General features: G+C 44.8%; 1 protein-coding gene across 2 annotated transcripts in view; it reads right to left on the bottom strand.

Annotated features, from left to right (window-relative positions):
• Positions 1-18,393, bottom strand: part of FTO (FTO alpha-ketoglutarate dependent dioxygenase) — a 406,381-nt gene that overhangs the window by 208,189 nt on the left and 179,799 nt on the right. The window lies entirely within an intron of this gene.

Here is an 18,393-nt window from a genome sequence, read left to right as displayed (position 1 = left end):
GCAGACCGTCTATACTGCACACTGATGAAGGTCTATGTTAGACCGAAACATCTGTTCTGTATCTGGTCACAATTACTCAATAAAATACCAGTTTCTTCTAATATTTGAGTGCCAAGTACTTGCTTTTTGCTACTTACGGGATTGGATCCTACTTGAGCACCTACCATGCAGAAGTGCCGTGTTTATCCACATCCAATAAGTAATACAAATACGGAATCGGGGTCTGTGACCCTACATCATACTGTTCTCAAATGCGGCTGTGAAAACTTGGTGACACATTTCCTCTAAGTTACCATGGACTTGTCGTTGTATGCACAAAACAGTGATACGTTTTTATAAAGACTATTTACACTGCATCTTCATTTCTTTATTATAGATATAAATTGGAGCAATAAAATGTGGCATAAAAACATATATTAATTAAAGTAAAGCTACATGTATGTGGTTATGTGGCTGGGGTAGGGTTCCAAACATTCATGTCAAAACCGACTGTTTTGGCAGAAGGTAGTAAAAGGACTAGAGATGGGCGGACCCAGACTGTAAAAGTCTGGATGCGCGCGGTTTCAAAGTTTCCCAGGTGCCGGGCCCGGGATTCTGGCTGTTTGATCCGGATCCGGCACTTGAGAAGTTAAAAAAAAAAATAAGAATGAAGCGAGCTCATCATACTTACCGGGGCTCAGTCACGGCTGTAAACTGCTCCAGCGCGGCTGAACATTGCTCCTGCGGCCTCCGCTCATCATTGCTCGTCCATATGCATTCGGCACTGATTTCCCCGCCCACCGGCTGGCCTGGCCTCTGTGATTGTTTGCAGTCAGATGTGCCCCCAGCCTGTGTGACTACATCTGACTGCAATCAGTCATCGCTCATTCATTGTCTCCGTGGAGCGCACAGCGGGAGATGTAGCAGAGCTGTAAGCGTCGTAGGACCTCGTGAGGATTATGTCGGACCTGCAGGGGTGTGTTGGGGTTAATAAAGTGGTGAAAAAAGGCAGCTTTTGTATTTTCACTTACAGATTAGTAACAGGGTGTCAGAGACACCTGCCATCAATAATCCAGGACTAAGTGGCTGCTGTGGGCTGCCATTAACTCCTTATTACCCTGATTGCCACCGCACCAGGGCTATCGGGAAGAGTCAGGTAAAGCTCCGTGATTGTCACATCTAATGGATGAGACAATTCCGGGCAGCTGGAGGCTGATATTTTGTAGGCTGGACCTCCCCAGCCTGAGAATGCAGCTGTCGGGCTTTATCTTGGCTGGGTATCAAAATTGGAGGAACCGCATGTCATGTTTTTTTCAACTATTTAAATAATAATGATAACATTTTTTTTAAAAAAAAGCCGCATGCGGTTCCTCTTATGCCAGTCACACTTGTGAGGGACTTGCACGGGTCTCACATCGCATCATCCGGCACTCTCCTGACAGGAGCAGGTCGGCTGCATGTAGTTCTATGCAGCTGCACGCTCATGTCAGGAGAGCGTCAAGGTGTGCTGGGTGATGCGATGAGAGTCCCTTGCAAGTGTGCATTCACATGAGCCGTATGACTCGCACGAGCACACTCTCCGGACAAGAGCGTGTGGCTGCATAAAAATACCTGCAGATGCTCGCTCATGTCAGGAGAGTGCGGCTGCTGAGCGATGCGATGTGAGACTCGTGTGAGTGTGACTCCGACCTTACGGTGTGCTCACACGAACCATATGACTTGCACGAGTTTCGCATCACATCACCTGGCAGCCACACACTCTGTGGACATGAGCGTGTAGCTGCATAGAACTATATGCAGCCGATCCACTCCCGTCAGGAGAGTGTGTGGCTGCCAGGTGATGCGATGCGAGACTCATGCAAGTGTGTGACTCCGGCCTTATTTTGATTTTGATACACAGCCATGATAAAGCCCGACAGTTGGGAGCTGCAGCCGCGAGCTTTATCTGTGCTGGTATCAGAATATGGGAGACCCTGCGCCAATTGTTTTATTTATTCATTTATTTTTATACCATGATACTGACCCGTAGACGCTTGCACTGCTTTCCGCGCCCATCCTGGCGCATGTGATTGGTTGCAGTCAGCTGACATGCTGCCACTCAGGGTGGGGGCGCGTCTAACTGCAACCAATTACACGCGCTGGTGGGTGGGGAAGGCAGTGAATATTCAATAAGGGTTAATTGTTAGCTTCGGAAGGGAATGTGTTACCCGGAAACAGCTTGCCGCCATGGTGGAGCTACAGTGAGTACACCGCAGTCCTACTCCCTATCCCCTTCTACCAACATTTTTAATCTCCAGATTTTGGTTCCCATAGACCTATAGGGGTACAGATTCTAGACCGGATACGTGTTTTGTTTTTTTTTTAATTTCCCGTTGATCCCGGTTTTCTGCGAGTCCGCTTAGATCTAAATAGGACCTTAACTATACATGGAAGATGGGTCTATTAGCAGTGGGCACACTGCAGCTTTGCATACGTAATGTGCATGCGCCTGCTGCTGGACTCCACTGATGGCACTGTTGCTGGGACTTCTACCCCTGGACTAGACTCCCACCCCCAGACTCCCACCCCCAGACTCCCACCCCCAGACTCCCACTCCCAGACTCCCACTCCCAGACTCCCACTCCCAGACTCCCACCCCCAGACTCCCACCCCCAGACTCCCACTCCCAGACTCCCACTCCCAGACTCCCACTCCCAGACTCCCACTCCCAGACTCCCACTCCCAGACTCCCACTCCCAGACTCCCACTCCCAGACTCCCACTCCCAGACTCCCACTCCCAGACTCCCACTCCCAGACTCCCACTCCCAGACTCCCACTCCCAGACTCCCACTCCCAGACTCCCACTCCCAGACTCCCACTCCCAGACTCCGCTTCTGCAGTAATTCCTTACACTACATAATGTTGAAATGACCAGTTTGCAACATTAACACCAAGTCATATAACAACATACTAGTAGTTTAGTGACCTCAAACCTATTGACAGGCTCCCCTTAAGCTGACAATTTACAGTGAATAGATGACATTCGATGACACCAGTGGCACAAGGATTTATCCAATGTTTACGGGGTCAGCTTCTATTGTGCACCATTGCCTAACATTGATGGAAACAAAGATCAGGCATATTGGATTTCAAAATATTTGTCAGACATTTTTTTGTTCCCTGGGTGATAGGCCAATGCCCTTGGTGTCGTGTTAAAATATCCACATTTGATCAAACTAGTTGTTAGAATGTAAAGAAGGCCAAGTGACTTGTACACATAACTTTAACCTTAGGTTAACTCCAGAAAGGATGACAAATACCACACCATACACTCGAGACTACCCATGTAAGCCCAAGGCTACAAAAACATTGAGTCGACCACATCCGACCCGTGTGTTGATTCTATGTACCTCCCCTCTAAACATTCTTAAACACTTATCTTCTCTCAATCTCCTTTGTTCTTGGCTAAACCTGTCCAGGGCACCTAATCTCTCTTGTCTGCTAAAAAGTCTTTACCCACTTATCATTCTTTCATCAAGTTCTTGTGTTTTCAATACACTGGGACTAAGAAAACATCTTTGTCAAATAAGTCAGTTGAGCTGACCAAGCAGTCAACACTGGGATACTTTCAAGATCGGTACAGATGGATGTCAAAAGGGGAAATGCTGCAGCATATATATATATATATATATATATATATATACACATACACATACACACACACACACACACACACACACACATATACAGTACATAGGGGTTGGACAACATAATGGAAACACCAACAAAAGTTAGTTTAATATGGTGTAGGTCCACCTTTTGCGGCGATAACAGCCTCTATTCTCCGAGGTATGGATTCATACAAGGTGTGATTTGTTTCCAAAGGAATTTTAGCCCATTCTGCAGTTAAAACACCCCCCAGTTCTTTGAGCAACGATGGTGGCAGAAATCGACCATAAATGCTCAATAATGTTGATGTCTGGGGATTGTGGGGGCCAGATGAGATGCTTAACTTCATTAGAATGTTCCTCGTGCCATGCTTTAACGATTCTAGCTGTATGAATTGGGGCATTATAATCCTGAAAGATGGCGTTCCCCTCCCCTCACTATGGAGTATGAGCACCACGCACAGAAATCCTTAAATTTACAGCCTTGACTGCTATCAATTAGGCAAATCATCAAGATCCTGTGCTGGCAGCTGCCTTTGCAAGTGCTGACAAATGACGCCTCAGATGGGCTCGATGGGAGACAAGTCCGGAGACGCTGCAGGCCATGGTAGAATGTTTAGACTGTCAATAACAATGATTTTTTAAGAAAGCTTAAAAATAATTTCACTCAACAAAACAACTTTTTGTTTCCTTGTCTGCCGATTCACAGCCTATTTATGATGCATGGTGATTAGGAAATTAGCTATACAAGGATTTTCAGATAATGTAATTCACCATACATTTTCCTAGAGGGGAAACTAATCATTAGACAGATCTTTATACTGATCATTGATAAATAATCTACATACCGTGCTTCCCCAAAAATAAGACAGGAGCTTATATCTTTTTTTGCTTTGAACAATGAGCTAGGGCTTATTTTCCCTTAACCATGACAGCGCCACCAGTGAGAGGTCCACCCATCTTAGGACAGAAAACCCACTGAAATAAAAGAAGGACACCTCTCTACTGCATCAGTTCGATTTCCTGTCCCAGGATGGGAGATCCAAAAGAGCTGTGGTGCTGCCACAGTGAAGGTCAGTGATCCTGGGGCTTTTCGGGGGGTGTCATATAGTTACCTGCTGTATTAGTAACAAAATCCTCGAAATCTCTCGAGCTGAGAGTGACAACTGCATAGACATATTGTACATGCTGTCACTCACAGATCAAGAGTGCCAGCTAATTAAGTAAATGCATATTCACCCTCTTCCCCACCCAGAATCCTGCCCACCTCCCTGGATCCTGCATGACACTGACACTCTAAAGGCCCCGTCACACTAAGCAACATCGCTAGCAACATCGCTGCTAACGAACAACTTTTGTGACGTAGCAGCGATGTTGCTAGCGATGTCGCTGTGTGTGACATCCAGCAACAACCCGGCCCCTGCTGTGAGGTCGTTGGTTGTTGCTGAATGTCCTGGGCCATTTTTTAGTTGTTGCTGTCCCGCTGTGAAGCACAGATCGCTGTGTGTGACAGCGAGACAGCAACAACTAAATGTGCAGGCAGCAGGAGCCGGCTTCTGCGGAGGCTGGTAACCAATGTAAACATCGGGTAACCAAGAAGCCCTGTCCTTGGTTACCCGATATTTACCTTTGTTACCAGCCTCCGCCGCTCTCACTGTCAGTGCCGGCTCCTGCTCTGTGCACATGTAGCTGCAGGACACATCGGGTAATTAACCCCATGTGTGCTGTAACTAGAAGAGCAGGGAGCCAGCGCTAAGCATTGTGCGCTGCTCCCTGCTCTGTGCACATTTAGCTGCAGCACACATCGGGTAATTAACCCGATGTGTGCTGTAACTAGGAGAGCAGGGAGCCAGCGCTCAGTGTGCGCTGCTCCCTGCTCTCTGCACGTGTAGCTGCGTGCGCTAGTAACCAAGGTAAATATCGGGTTGGTTACCCGATATTTACCTTAGTTACCAAGCGCAGCATCTTCCACGTGGCGCTGGGGGCTGGTCACTGGTTGCTGGTGAGCTCACCAGCAACTCGTGTAGCCACGCTCCAGCGATCCCTGCCAGGTCAGGTTGCTGGTGGGATCGCTGGAGCGTCGCAGTGTGACATCTCACCAGCAACCTCCTAGCAACTTACCAGCGATCCCTATCGTTGTTGGGATCGCTGGTAAGTTGCTTAGTGTGACTGGACCTTAAGCCAGCTGTACCATATCACTGTACCAGCATGCATTGCAATCCACGGTGGCTCTCCTGAGCTTAGAGTGACAGCTGCATAGATATACACGCTGTCACTCTCAGCTGAGGAGATTCACCGATGATTGTGATGTGATCATTTGGCTGGTAGTACCAGTAACACAGCAGGAAGAATGCGGGTACAGTGCACGACCCAGAGTAGTGGGCGGGAATACGGGAGAGGAGGGTGAATATTCATTCACTTAATTAGTCATGCGCTTGCTCACCGCAATTATCAGCGACACTCCTGATTTGAGAGTGAAAGCGCGTATGTCTATGCAGCTGTTCACTCCACTCAGAAGAGTCTCCGATGATTGTGATGCGATCCTCAGGCTGGCAGTACCGGTAATGCAGCAGAGTGTGGGTACAGTGCCGGACTCAGAGTGGTGTTCTGGATTACAGGAGAGGAGGGTGAATATCCATTCTCTTTATTAGCCGGGGCTTGGAGCAACACAAGGAGACAATAAATGTTACACAAGCCCTATTTCAGGATACTGTTAGTTTGAGTACGTAACTAGGCCATGTTTTTGGAGTGGGAGTTATATTTCAAGCATACTCCAAAAAGGCCAAAAATCCTTATTAGTAGAGGTTTTTTTTGGAGAGACAAGTTTGGTATAAGATTGCTCCTAAATATTTTTTTTTTTTAATATTGATATTGCAATTTGCAATTCACTAATTCTATGTATTACTTTGGTTGCCTCCCACTATAGATCAACTTTGACCTTCTGATACACACATGACCAAAACTGTATATAATATATCATATGCTCAATATATTTCAGAATGGTATGTAAGAAAGTATTGATCAAGGGGTTAGACATTTGTCTCAATTTCCTGTACATAATCCAATTAAGGAATATTTATCAGCAAAGTCAATGGAGAGAAGAGAGACATTAGGGTTGGGTTTCATAGAATACACTTTTATATGTCCAGATATATTTCTTGCAAATAAAACCAAGCAAATACCAGGATTTCTTAAAAACTTGCATAAGAAATTTGCAATTGTCTTTTTTGTTTTAGAGAGAAAGCACGTGGCTCATGTTGCATTTCCAGCTGCTGGCCATCTTGATGTTTTGTGTGTCTTTTCTGCAGGTTGGAAAGAAGGCCAAGGAAAGGGTCACGTAGTCAGTTGGGCGACATGTCTGTCAGGCTAATGTCACCAACCACAAACAAACTGAGCATAATGAGGAAGCTATGGCCGGCTTCTTTTAACAAGTCGGCTTCATCCTATTTATCCGTCCTATCCCAAGGTGTTAAGAGGGTTTTAACATGATGACGTGACATTAGATCCTGCATTCAACAGTTGACCAACCTAGTAATGACCTCAGAAACACATACCTGCAAGTCACAGGTGCCAATGCTACAAGGAAAACTGTACACCAACATCATATCTGTGTATATTGCCCCCCAAAAAGTTAAACAATTATTGTACCTACAGTATTACGGTGCATTATAGGGTTTTAAGCTTTTTTGGGGGTCTTTTCTGGCATTTTATAAGTCACTAAAATACAAAAAAAAAGTATGTAAAAATGTAAAGAGTGAAGTACTGTATTAAAAAAAAAATATTAAAATGTTAAACAACTATATTCCATCCAAAAAAACTAACAGATTTACATGTGAACTTTAAAATACACTAGAATTCTATTCATATTCAGCCATTGTGAAGGTGGAAGCGATGTAGATATGTTGACTAGATAAAAGACTAAGGGGCACTTTGCACACTGCGACATCGCAGGTGCGATGTCGGTGGGGTCAAATTGAAAATGACGCACTTCCGGCATCGCATGCGACATCGCAGTGTGTAAAGGCTGGATGATACGATTAACGAGCGCAAAAGCGTCGTAATCGTATCATCGGTGCAGCGTCGGCGTAATCCATGATTACGCTGACGCGACGGTCCGATGTTGTTCCTCGCTCCTGCGGCAGCACACATCGCTGTGTGTGAAGTCGCAGGAGCGAGGAACGTCTCCTACCGGCCTCACTGCGGCTTCCGTAGGATATGCGGAAGGAAGGAGGTGGGCAGGATGTTTACATCCTGCTCATCTCCGCCCCTCCGCTCTGATTGGCCGCCTGCCGTGTGACGTCGCAGTGACGCCGCACGACCCGCCCCCTTAACAAGGAGGCGGGTCGCCGGCCACAGGGACGTCGCACGGCAGGTGAGTGTGTGTGTGAAGCTGGCGTAGCGATAACTTTCGCTACGCCAGCTATCACCACATATCGCTGCTGCGACGGGGGCGGGCACTATCGCACTCGGCATCGCAGCATCGGCCTGCGATGTCGTAGTGTGCAAAGCCCGCCTAAGGGTCTGTTTACAAGGACAGACCTAGTAACAAAAAAGTTGCACTCTATAGCGATAAGACATGCGGAACAATGAATTTGGGAATATAGACATGTTTTTTTAACCCAAAGAGAGGTATTAGTTTGATAGGGACCCAACAAAATGAGATCACCTTGCCACTGGTTGTTGGGCTCACATAAAACTAGTCATTTTTGTGTGCTAAGTATCTCAATTTTCCATGTTTTTTCATAGCAGTAATGCATGTCTATATTCCCATATTCATTGTTCCACGTGTTTTAGCACTGCAGAGTGCAACTGTCTCCTTTTTGTTACTATGTTTCATGTTCAGTTTCCACCTGTTCACATTAGAAAGGTAGGATATGCTATCAGTCTTTTTCTTATTTTACAAGGACAGACCTGGTGGCACGATACGACAGCTGATAAACAACTGTCGATCGAGAACAGTTTACTGAATATCTGTTTACATGGGCAGACCAAAGCAAACGATGCACACTGAATGATCTGTAATAGGTCCGCTCAGTGCACATAGTCTGCCATAGTGTTTGGCAGAGCGAGGCCTGTTTACACAGGTCAATGCACCGCAAAAACGATGGCTTTTTGCTCTGCGCAAAAGATAATTTCACCCAATGAACGAGTGTTTTGGTTATTCATTGGGTGATTGTCAACCTGTTTACACAGGAAGATAATCGTCTTTCAGTGTAAATGTAGCTTGAATCTGTGTATTCAATTAGAAGGGCTTGTTTGCCAAAAAGCAGGTCGACGAAGCAGTTATTCATTTTTACAACGTTAATGCTCCTTAGTACATCAAGTAAGATTAATTTGGCTGTAGAGATGATAAGTACTTGGAAAGCATCAAGCATGAAACCAGTTAGGAACAGAAATTACTACAAATACACTGAAGGGACTTCAAGAGTAAAAAATACCTGTGCACCTTTATCTCTTCCCATTAAAGATGTCAAAATGTAATCCTCAATACTCCTCTGCATATTGGAAAGACAAAGTGGTGCATGCGAATCTCTTCATTTAGTTTGGAGCTTTAATAAACTGGAATAATTCTGGAATAATGTATTTGATCTGATGTCCAGAGTGGGTTGATGTAGTGTGGACCCATGTCCTGAGATGGCATTGTTAAAGGTTAATGTGGGGCAGTTCCTTAGGGAACCGCGATGGGTGAGTTTCACACCCTAGATACAGATATTAGCCTATTGGAAGCTAAATCCTTGCCCAACAATGGTTGAGGTACATCATAATGTGAATACTTATCTACAATACAAAATTTGGTGAAGTGTTCAATACAAAGTTCAGATTTTATATAACAAAGGTGGCAACCCTGGATCAGGTATTCTTATTTTCTGGGGAACTTTATCCATTTGGGACTGACCTAAGGAATCTACATGTTCGGTCTATATTTCTCATTTTCTTTACCTTCTCTTTTTTTCCCCAATTTTATTTTTTCTTTCTTTTCCACCCAGTTATCACAGTCCTTTCATTTGAGGTGATACGGTTAAATCTTTTTTCACAGTGTACAACACAACTGCTGGATTTTCCATATATTGTACAAGATATGCATTGGCAGTGTAAACTTGTTTATAAAATATATATGGAATAACAAAGGCAGAACTGTATCTCAAATTGAGGCAGAGGTTTAGTGCACATGCTGTGATTGTCCGATTAGCATCATTTATAACCTATCCATGGGATACACGGTAAACGTATAACTGTTGGGGTCTGGTTGATGATATCTCCACTGATCTCAAGAACAGAAGCCAAGATTCCTCCATGTGAGTCAAGTGGAAGTGAGCATATGCTTTTATAAACCAAAAAACCGAATATAGATACAAAGGTAGAGTATAATCATCAAAAACCGAAAATTCCTTTTACCTTAAAATCATAATATTTATTGGACATATATGTCACAAACAGAGTACATACATACATAGCAAAATAAAGTTATATTAAATTCTTATTTTGAAAGAAAGGCGAGAAAAAATCCTTTTCCTCTCTCACCCTTCCTTACATACGGAGGTCGGCGTTCTAATTGGTCATAACGCCCCCGTTCCTTGTCGACTGACGTCCTATACTGACCCTCCACTCACTCTCAAAAGACATACAGTGTGTCTAAATAGCAGTGGGTAAGGTGCAACACCAAAGATAAAGCCCACAAGATTATATATACACATAAGATATGCAGAGGAGGAAATTACGTCCGTCACTAATCATCTGTCATGGACTAGTAGGGATGGGCCAGACTACGTCCTCAAGTCGACACAGTAAATATCAAATATTGACTTAAGCTGGTTTTTGTCCAGGATGCACCCTACGCGTTTTGCCCCTTTAGTTAGCAAATAGGGGCTCATCAGGGGTATAACAGCATGGATCCTTGAAACACACAGCTTCAAACCATTACAGAATCATACCAGGACCAGTAGATAGTATGATACGTCCTCCAATAGAACAATAAAACACCACTTCATGCACCTGGTAACTTGTTGCTAAGCGTAGAGTCTGAATCAAGTTCAGGCTAAAATGCCGCAACAGACAAAATCCATGCATCCAATAAAGTCATATGGAGTATGCAACCCAGGTTTTCAAGAAACAGTATAAGCAGAGTCCTTAGATAGCGTTCAAGCCCTCTGAATCGCATCAAGGAAACAGTCCCCAGGTAACGGTATGTACTCCATGTGGGCGTTCATTCCAAATGAATGAACGCCCAGATGGAGTACATACCGTTACCTGGGGACTGTTCTATTGGAGGACGTATCATACTATCTACTGGTCCTGGTATGATTCTGTAATGGTTTGAAGCTGTGTGTTTCAAGGATCCATGCTGTTATACCCCTGATGAGCCCCTATTTGCTAACTAAAGGGGCGAAACGCGTAGGGTGAATTTTGGACAAAAACCAGCTTAAGTCAATATTTGATATTTACTGTGTGTCGACTTGAGGACGTAGTCTGGCCCATCCCTACTAGTCCACGACAGATGATTAGTGACGGACGTAATTTCCTCCTCTGCACATCTTATGTGTATATATAATCTTGTGGGCTTTATCTTTGGTGTTGCACCTTACCCACTGCTATTTAGACACACTGTATGTCTTTTGAGAGTGAGTGGAGGGTCAGTATAGGACGTCAGTCGACAAGGAACGGGGGCGTTATGACCAATTAGAACGCCGACCTCCGTATGTAAGGAAGGGTGAGAGAGGAAAAGGATTTTTTCTCGCCTTTCTTTCAAAATAAGAATTTAATATAATTTTATTTTTCTATGTATGTACTCTGTTTGTGGCATATATGTCCAATAAATATTATGATTTTAAGGTAAAAGGAATTTTCGGTTTTTGATCATATGCTTTTATAAACATTGATTAGGGATTGGTGCATTAATACAGCGTTGACAAATCATTGCTACTCCAATTGTTCTGAAAAGATATGTGTATCACTCATCGGACTGTACACATTTACTTTCAATCTCTTTAATGCAAACACAACCTTAGTAATATCAAAATGACCTCATCATATTAAATATGATAACAGAGTAATAACAGCCCATTTAATAACACAGTGCACTGACAGACTTTTCATAAATAAATATATAAAAAAAGGTCCAAAAATTATCCCTCTTAGTTATTTGTGATCAGGCAGGCTGTTCTGTAGAGAACACTTACTAAAACTGACAGTGTCACTGTCAGAGGTAACATCATGATATTACATGATATTACATGAATACATGATATGTATTCAATATTGACATTCGATTCCTCCCAAGTAATAAGTTTGACAGAGGTAAAGTAGGCCAATTGTGACCTGTGTTTGGTAGCACTACTGCTCAGACTGGCTGGTGCCATAAGTGTTTCTGTTAGCAACTCCCACATTCTTGGCCATGGTATGTTTTTTATACTACTCCATCCATTGACAGTTTTTCTTTTACCATACATTTTGTACAACACCGTAATTAACTTTTGACAAACTTTTTAATCCCAATTATTCAACACTTAAAGGAGATGTCCACTATGTGACGGGGGTGTACAAGAGAGCAAAGGATGGACGAGGCCGAGGAACGATCCAACAGGTTTATTAACAGGAATACAGGAACAGCACACGATTAGTCCACATAAAACAGATTCGGGGGCCCTTCCCGACAATCCTCGGACCGGATAACAAAGCAATCGTCCTTACAGTAGTCCAAAGAGTTCCACACAATCCCACGGGCCGCCACACAGGCCTAGCTCCGTCCGTGTCCACAGCCACCCAGGCTGGGGCTTCTGCTCTCTTCAAGTTTCAGCTCACTCTAAAGTTACAAAAAGGGAAATGCATTGTCTGTGCTCCTTGATCAGCCCACCATGTTTGTTCAGGGGGTAGGGGTCACACATCCTATCATCAATGGTTTGGTCCATCACAGGGCTCCAATATGTCTGCCAGCCACAGTAGATGAAGGGATCCCCTGCTGTAAAGAACAATGACTATTCCTTCACTGGCCAATGCAATTACAGATTAGATACACAACTCTGGAAAGAAGAGGACAGGCTATTTACATAATCACATTAGATGCCAAGACTACAATTGTATGAGAGAGACACATTGAGACCAGTAGCTCCCCCAAGAAAATACATGAATTACAACTAATACAACCAGGGAAATATACATATCATGACATAGTATCACAGCATATACAGTGAGAGGGTAAATTACATCTTCACAATCCCTCCCCCTCCCAACTTGTGTACGTACTAGGGACCTCTACAGGTCACTGGTTAAGTACACACAGGCAGAGCGTTACTTACATGTGGCTTCATGCAGCCACGAATTGGCATCGTAGCTCTCCCACATCATTGCCCAGGAGAACAGCTGCAGGCAGACCACCCATCACCCCAACCACACATCGCCTGACCCCAAAACCAAAGTTCAGATCCACAGTGGCTGTGGGAATAGTCCTCCATTGTCCACCAGCCAGTTCAATAACAATCCCAGGTCCTCTATGGATTGCCTCAGGCCGAACCACTCGGGGATCAGCCAGTGTGAGGAAAGCACCCGAGTCACAAAATCCAACAAGTCTCTGTCCATCCAGCACAACCTCCTGCAAGTGCTTACCTCGATGAGCAGAAGTCGTCATAACTGCGGGTCGCACCCCGTAAACTCCTGGTGGTGCAACATGGGGGGCTGAGTCACTAGGCCAGTCCTCACATAACGGTGCCACATCTTCCTCCATGGCACTGGGCTGTAAATAATTAACAATCCGATTGGGTGCAGGATCAGTCCTCATTTGAACAGCTGGGCAGGAGACTTGCCGATGCCCTGGCTGTCCACATTGATAGCATCTGAGCTGGGTCTCCCTCCATCCAAGGCGTCCTCTTGGGTAAGGGGTAGGGGAACTTGAAGGCCGTCTCCCACCTGAAGGTGCTGTAGGGGTTTGAGGATGATTCCTCCATGGCCTGGCTGGGCATGAGGCCTGCAAATGCCCGGGATGCCTACAAACATAACACCTGCGCTCTGTTACTTCCTCTCCCCGGCGTATTCCAGAAAGTGCAGTAGAAGCAACTGGAGGCACATTAACACGGGTATCAACATGTGGTGGCTTAGAGGAACGGGGAACAATGGGGACAGAATAACTGGGGGCATCCGGTGTTGTGGAGCTGTTAGGCGTCTCTCCATCCTCCAACAGAACCCTCCACTGAGGCTTGATGGTGAGAGCCTCATCAGCGAGAGCAGCAGCTTCCTCCACTGTCGCTGGTTTTCTCTCACGCACCCATTCCCGGATCTCAGCGGGGCACTGGGCAAAGAATTGTTCTTTTAGGATGACCTGCAGGAAGGTCTCCCAAGATAAGGCCTCCTCTGCCTCCAGCCAGCGATTACATATTTGTTTGAGTCTATGAGCATATATCTTAAAAGACACTTCCCCATCACAGGCTAAAGCACGGAACTGAGTCCTGTAAGTGTCTGGGGTCACAGCATAATGTTCTAGAATAGTCTATTTAATATCCGCATACTCACAGTTCCACCGAGGGTCCATAGCTCTATAGGCTTCAGCAGCTCCCCCCTCTAGGAGCCCAACCAGATGCCGGACACGCTCCCTGTCCGGGACTTCCATTAATCGACACTGATGCTCAAAGTCCTGGAAGAAGCCCTCAATGTCGCCTGCAGCCTCATTAAACGGCTTAAAGTCTTTGCGGGACACCCTGGGAAGTTCCCTCATGATGGGTGCTGGGGTTACAGTCTGTCTGGAACCTCTCGCGGCTTCCACAGCGAGCTCCTTATCCAGCAGTGCCATCTCCTCCATCCTGCGCTCCTTCTCTTTAGCTCCACGCATGGCCTCCCTCTTATCTTCTATGGTGGCCTCATCTCCAAGCAGTGCCATCTCCTCCTTGTACCACACAACCCATTGACTTTTTTGGGTATTCACCTCCGGCTGCCGTCTTTCTTCCGTTTGCTGTGAGGATCCTTCCTCCACGTCATTTTGCGAACAGACTCCTTCTAGCGCCTCAATCAGCTGCTCCTTGGAGAGTCCTTTGAAACGAACTCCTACTTCACGGGCCTTTGATTGCAGGCTCCCCAAAGTCCAGGTCTTGTACTCTGCAGTGCTGGTTCCTGATGTTGAGCCATTGTCCTCCATTCCTTCTGCTCTGATCCCAGCGCTGCCAACCAGTTTGTGACGGGGGTGTACAAGAGAGCAAAGGATGGACGAGGCCGAGGAACGATCCAACAGGTTTATTAACAGGAATACAGGAACAGCACACGATTAGTCCACATAAAACAGATTTGGGGGGCCTTCCCGACAATCCTCGGACCGGATAACAAAGCAATCGTCCTTACAGTAGTCCAAAGAGTTCCACACAATCCCACGGGCCGCCACACAGGCCTAGCTCCGTCCGTGTCCACAGCCACCCAGGCTGGGGCTCCTGCTCTCTTCAAGTTTCAGCTCACTCTGAAGTTACAAAAAGGGAAATGCATTGTCTGTGCTCCTTGACCAGCCCACCATGTTTGTTCAGGGGGTATGGGTCACACATCCTATCATCAATGGTTTGGTCCATCACAGGGCTCCAATATGTCTGCCAGCCACAGTAGATGAAGGGATCCCCTGCTGTAAAGAACAATGACTATTCCTTCACTGGCCAATGCAATTACAGATTAGATACACAACTCTGGAAAGAAGAGGACAGGCTATTTACATAATCACATTAGATGCCAAGACTACAATTGTATGAGAGAGACACATTGAGACCAGTAGCTCCCCCAAGAAAATACATGAATTACAACTAATACAACCAGGGAAATATACATATCATGACATAGTATCACAGCATATACAGTGAGAGGGTAAATTACATCTTCACACACTACTTTTACATTGATGGTCTCTCCTTAGGATAGGCCGTCAATATCTGATCGGCCAGGGTGTGACACACCGCACCCCCGCCAATCAGCTGTCTTTGGTCCCGACAGCGACAGCTGGAAATGCTCAGTTTCGGCGCTGCACCATTTTCTGATAGCGGCTGCGGCCGAGTACTGCACATCCGCCTCCCATTCTATTCAATAGGAGGCAGATGTGCAGTACGTGTACGCCATCAGAAGACAGAGTAGTCCCGGAATGAGTATTTCTGGCTACCTGGTGTGGTGTGTACGTTTGTCCTATTTTTGTCAACAAAATTCAGCCTCCTTCACAAAAAAAAGTTAGGTATGTACACCTAGTTAGATGAAAGGCTGGCAGGACCAAAATGCCAGCACCTGCAACCGCGTGCTTTATTGGTTTGCATTTACGGATGTAAAATTTGAGAAGTTAAACAAATAAGCATAAAAAAATGCTTGTGACATGCACACTTTGTGAGATAGACAATCATAGTTAAATGTCTGGATTTTACAGACTTTTCTTTGTTTTTTTTAAACAATTGCTTCGCCCTTCTCCAAAACAATTGCAAAAAAAATACAAAAACTCAGTACAGTTGTTTGTGACAAAAGCAAGCACACCGGCTGACATTGATTTCAGAATTATTTTTCGGTAAAAAGTATTGTGCTGTCCTGCTTTTGCTTCCTATTGCATTAGGAAGTAGGAAAATGTAATTATACTTGAAGTGGGAAAGATATCAGCTACACTATTTCATTAATCAATAACACTGTATTAGGAGAAGTGCCAGCAACAATGCCAATCTTGGTCTTTCACTATCAGTTAAATCTCAGTATTATTTCTAGAGTTCTACTCTCATCTTCTATATTACTGCAGTAATACAACACATTAATGTCTGTAATAGTTGTCCAATATTTTAGAACTTTTTTTCTTCCTATCTCTATTGATGATCTGTTTCTTAAAATCACTGTGAAATTGGTTTCTGCATTCCCTGCTTAGTCTTTTACAATGGCTATTATAGGCTCTCATAATAGGAACTCATATACTATGTCATTTGATAGCTGAAAGGCATTATAGGGAAGCCCCAAGTCATAACTGAGAATTGATACAATCTTCTGCAATGTGTAAAATAGGAGGCAGATATTCTGTTTTGAGATTCGCAAGAATCTAATCACAAACTGATTCAATTTGCCAGGATCTCAGAATTTCATAAAATTCAACTAAAATTCAATTTGCATTGAATGAATTAGATCATTTCTAATTATAACATATTTTATTCTGACATGTAAAATTGGCCTAAAGGGCTACTTCCACAAAATACATATAGAACCTATCAAGTAATAAAAGTATGATGACTGCTGGTTCGACGGCTAGGACTTCTGAATCCTGAGAATCAAAGTCCCCAGTTTGAATGGGACAGTAGTGTACTTGATTGACCACTGCTCAAATCAATTCCTTGAAACTGACAGAGCTATTCATTCTGTAAGCACCCCAAAGGTGAATAGAGTAGCTGTCAAGCACGCATGGTACCCTTCACAAGAGATGAGTGAATCTGAGTTTCAGTGTTCTGTGGTCATACCAAACACCGACTTTACAAAAAAACCCCACAGTTCGGGTGCTTTACGTATGCAAACCACTCACGTGAATATCGCTGTGCTTGGGTATGCTCGGTGCTCAACCCACTGTGAGCCGCTTGCAGTGTTTAAACGACTAACACTGGGGGTACCAACAGTGTGATCGAATGTAGAGTGCACCATACAAAAAATTGGAAAAACCCCACTCCGGAAGTGTTCTGTTTCTGGCTAGTTGCATGTGTGAGACCGAAACTGCCCAATTAGTGACTTCCATTGGAGTCAGGTCAAAACTGGGCCCCAAACTGAAATTTATGTAAAGTGCGGCTGAACATGCCAAACCGCACTTTCATGGGTTCGCTCATCTCTACCCCTCACACATGCAATTTTGGGACCTTCTCAGGATTACACTGCTCCTAGTGATTGGACCACAAGTGTTTAGAATTGATTAGCAGGACTTTATCCATTCAGCAACAAGGTCGGGTAATCAAAAAAAGAGCTGTGGATAAGTAGATAAGTAGTCAAGTAGAAGGTGGTTCTTAGGGCTCTTGTCTGTAAGCCAGAGGTTACCATCATGCGATATTCGGCTCTGCACACACTTGGTCTGGCAAGCAACTTGAGGCTTCTGTATTGTTCAGCCAGAGCCGGGTGTTGGCTGATTCAGGTTCACTGGTCTTCAGCCCTGCAGAAGTTAATTTCTGCAGACTGGTGAGCAGGAACTAGGAGCTCAGGTTGCTAATTGCCATGTGCAGCTGTGTCTTTCCTATTTAAGGAATGGCTTTCTTCCAGTATGCGCCAATGATAGCTTCAGCATTGCTTCAGTGATCGCAGTCTTGTTGGTGAACCTGTTTATGGTGATCTTTGTTGTGATATTGAGTGGTGTGGACGTTGCCCTGTTGTGCGTTATTTTCTCCCCTTTCCGATATTCCCCTGTACACATATTGTCTCTCTGTTTGTTTTGCGTGCAGTGTTTACAAGTTTTTGTCCTCCATTATCCATGTCATTTTGTCTTTGTGGTTTCTGGTCCACCCTGAGGTTGAGGTAGAGGGGGAGTAAGATAAGGGCTCAGACAGGAGTCAGGGTCATGCTGGGGACTCGGACCTGGCTACCATCAAGCCTAACTCTGAGATAAGGGACAGTGCAGAGTCTCGAGTCTGAGGTCCAGCCTAGGGTCCCCTGTCCTGTCATTGTCATTACATACCCCATGACAGATACTGACAAGGCTGAATGGCCAAATCCTGCAAATCGATTCCCATAAACTGTACCAGTTATGTTTATGTGGATAGGTGATAGAACATTTTTGGTAAGAAAATGCCTTTAAATATATTGTCTCCCTTTAGTATATAT

This window comes from Anomaloglossus baeobatrachus, chromosome 10, assembly GCF_048569485.1.
Source record: "Anomaloglossus baeobatrachus isolate aAnoBae1 chromosome 10, aAnoBae1.hap1, whole genome shotgun sequence".
NCBI classification, from domain to species: domain Eukaryota; kingdom Metazoa; phylum Chordata; class Amphibia; order Anura; family Aromobatidae; genus Anomaloglossus; species Anomaloglossus baeobatrachus.
Note: the sequence above shows the minus strand (reverse complement) of the source record. Positions and strands in the feature narration are given on the sequence as shown.